The sequence below is a fragment of the Camellia sinensis genome, chromosome 13 (genome assembly GCF_055761805.1).
Source record: "Camellia sinensis isolate YWXY chromosome 13, ASM5576180v1, whole genome shotgun sequence".
Classification (NCBI taxonomy): Eukaryota; Viridiplantae; Streptophyta; class Magnoliopsida; order Ericales; family Theaceae; genus Camellia; species Camellia sinensis.
The window spans coordinates 78,041,361-78,045,189 of record NC_138973.1 but is presented as its reverse complement, the minus strand read 5'-3'; positions in this window follow the sequence as shown (position 1 = coordinate 78,045,189).

The window sequence follows — 3,829 nt, the reverse complement described above, 5'->3', positions numbered from 1 at the left end:
CACTTCTCCCTAATCCCATCCCAGGGGTATGCTTTAGCTTGTTCATGAGGTATATGGATTGTGTACTAACATACATGCCCTCATTCGCAGCCATGACATTCTGTACCACTTGAGCCTCGGCCAAAGTGAACCCCGACAAAAATACATCCTCCGTGCCGTGCTCAATCTCCAAGACAGGTGTAGACACCTCCGGCGGCGGATGGATTGATGAATTCCCAAAAAAGATCGCTACCCCTTTCCCGTGAGGGTACTTTAGCATTTGATGTAGAGTGGAAGAGACTGCTTTGACCTGGTGCAACCACGGTCGCCCCAAAAGTAGGTTAAAGGTTGCAGGAACATCCAAGATATGAAATTCGATACCGTGTTGTCCTGGACCAACCTTGGTTTGAATTTTAACAGTCCCCATCACTTCTCTGCTGGTATTGTCGTATGCTCTGATCACTTGGGTGGTTGGGACGAAGTCTACGGGCTTCAACCCGATTGCATATGCCGTTCTGGTCGGGCAGACATTAATCGCAGACCCGGTATCAACAAGTACCACCGGTATCCACTTATCTCTACATTCCACAGAAATATAGAGAGGTTTGTTATGGTTTGTGCCCTCAGGCGGTAGCTCCTTGTCCGAAAAGGTTAATGCCGGGGAACCTCCTCCCGGAAAAACCAGCCCAACCAGCTGTTCAGGCGTGGTGTCTATGGAGAGTTTGGACTTGTCCATGGCAGATAGGACAGCTTCTCTGTGTACTCGTGATGCCATTAGCAGTCCCCAGATGGAGATGTCTGCTTGTATCTTCTTTAATTGTTTCAGCACAGCTTCATCCTCAATCTGCTTCTCCTTCTGTCTCTCTGCTTCTCTGTCCTTCCCGGATGCCTCGGGTTGGTCCAGGTGTGGGGGCTTGAAGTACCGCCCACTTCTTGTCATATGGTCAACCTCATCGAGGTACCAAGTATCATCCGGCTGGTTATTCCCCCAGTCTTCATCCGTGTGGGCAAGACACAAGTCGTCATCTTCCCACCACATTCCACCGGCAGCCAACAGACACCTGTCTGGCTCCGGTCCACTCGCACTCTCAGCGCTCTCTATCCATATGCTCGCAGCGTTGTCTGTTTTCGTGCACGCGGCACTTTCACTCCCCTCAGGGCCTTTTGCTTTTCTAATTCTCTCAGCCTCCTCAAATTTTCCTTGTTCCAACTGCGTCAGTACAGTCGTTTGCTCAACAGTTCCTACATCCGTAATGCCCATGTCCTGAGCGGAATTCTCTACACCGGCGCTCTCCGGCGATACAACTTGATTTTCGGCCGTTCCGGCCACAACTGATATTTCTGCCCCTGCCGGGCTCTGTTCTGATTGGGCTTCCCCCACTGCATCCGGTTGATCTTCGAGCCATCCCGTGGCCTCCTCTGATTCCTCATAATCATACCAATTAATTGACGCCTCCCCCAGTTCCTGGTCATCAAGAAGTTGCAGGTTGGCAAAGTCCTCCCCTGCAGCTGTCAGCTCATCTGCCCATAGCCCAGATCTATCCCCCCGGATCATGCATAGCTCTCCTGTCTCTGGCAATTCTACACTTAGCCCAATTCGGCTCGTCGATAGGATGTGCTTGCTTGGATCATAGGCTCCCCCGACAAAATTCTGTCCAGTTTCAGATTCAACAATCTCATTTCCTCCCAAAATCTGCCCTGCCCCGTCTTCGCCGGTCACCACCATCGGTTCTGGTTGGGTTTTGGAGATGTCTACCATGCACAAGAAATCAGTGCAATCGGGGAGGAGCACCTCCGGCTTGGGTAGGTGGGTGGGCGTAATAAAGATGCTAGGATCGTAAGATGCGACCCCAGTCTGGATAAAGTTAATTCTTTTGGGAGGAGGAGCTTGGTTATGTGATGGGAGAGGGTTGGTTATGACATTGGGTTGATCAGGAGGTGCGATCACTTGTTTGTCAATAAGATCTTGGATCTCATGACGCAATCTGTAACAGCGGTCGGTGTCATGACCGTGTTGTTGGTGGTATGCACAGTATTTTGATGGGTCGTAAGAGGGGGGGAGTGGATTCGGTAATGGCTTTGGTTCTAGGGGTTTCAAATGATTCTTTCTGATCAGTATTCCTAGAACTTTGGTCGGAGGCATATATAGTGGGGTAAAGGTTCTTTGGCCTCGTGGTTGGAATCGGTTGTTGGCTTGTGTGTTGCTTCTGGACGCGCCGGAAAAAGGTGTGGCAGTCATAGGTCTTGGAGGGGGAGGGGGAGTGGTGGTGACCATACCAACTTCCGAGGCTCTTGTATTTGCAGCGCCGCTCGGGCCTGCATTGTTATTGCGATTGAAGGTCCTCCTCGGTTGTTCTCTGTCCTGGTCAAACAGACCTTGCCTCATAGCATCTTCTATTTGCACCCCCATATCATGTAAATCTGCGAAAGTAGGAAAGGGGACTACAATCATTCTCTGCATTAATTTCAGGTGGAGATTGCGCACAATCATCCGAATTTGATCTTTGTTAGTAGGCCTTAAAGTCATCGTTGACGCCTTTGCCCTCCATCGGATCACAAAGTCCGAGAAAGATTCCTTGGGCTCTTGTCTCGTCGTCTCAAGATCACGGGTTGTGATCTCGATCTGAGTGTTGTATGAATATTGTGTGACAAAGGCCTCAGCCATCTCATCCCAATTCTTCTTCACTTCATCTGGTAATCTTGCGTACCAATGGGAGGCCACACCTGACAGGGTTCGGCCGAATAGTGAGAGTTTCTGTGGTCGTGTTAGGCCCATTGGCCGCAAGACGTCCGCGAACAGTCGGATATGGACCATGGGGTCGCCGGTCCCGTCAAAACGGTCTATTTGTGGCATTTTGAACCTATCGGGGAGTGTCACGGCCTCCTCGGTATACCCATCTCCGATATCCGGCATAGCCTTGGCCCCTTGGGATTTTTTGAAGAGCTTCTCCAGTTTGCTCAATTTCAGAGCCGTATGATCAACCTCGACCTCGGATGGAGAGTCTGGGTGATTGGATGTATGGACCTTGGACAGTTGTGGTGGAAGCGGGGGCGGAGCCGGCCCCGTTGGAAGACTCGTGTCCTCTTGTAAAATTTGGACAGTTGGTACAGTATTCTAGGTATTCGGAGGAATATTCTGAACAACAGGTGCCTGCTCAGGTATTGGGGCTCCTGCCGGAGGAGGGATTGTTTGTGAAGGAGACGCTGTATTCTGTTGTTGCAGTCTGGCAATCAACTCAGCCTGCTGGGCCATGACTGTGGCCTGCTGTTTGGAGAATTCCGCTTGACGGGCGGCATCATCGTGCATTTGCTTCATACTCTCCTACATCTGGCGCATCAAAGCCTCCATCCCTGATGTATTCGGTTGATCCATCTGTCTAACCGGTATGTCTATTTCTACAGCAGTAATTAAGACCTCAGTCCTGTAGTCCTCTGATAAAGTAACCCACTGTTCTGACAATCTCTGTTCTGACGTACTGCGCCTTTTCGGCTTCCTTCTGGTAACAGGGGGTAGAGAACGGAACACTGGTTGTCCGTCGATTAGATCCTCAGATCGGTGGAGTCGACGACCTCGTGTCCAAGGTGCTTGGGGAATGCCTGTTGGGTTGGAAGCAATCGTGCTAAAACTGACCTAGCAAAAGATAAATAAAGCGAAAAGGAAATAAATAAACAGATGAACGGACAGCATAACAGCTTAAAATAAAATCCAAGACACACAGTCGGGCATAATCAACACACAGTCAATAAGCTGAAATACACACTGGCCTCGAACACTGATTATTATCCCTGTATCATTGTTCCCTGAAACAGAATCTGATATCCGCAGATAATTAATCCTCAAATACTGGCT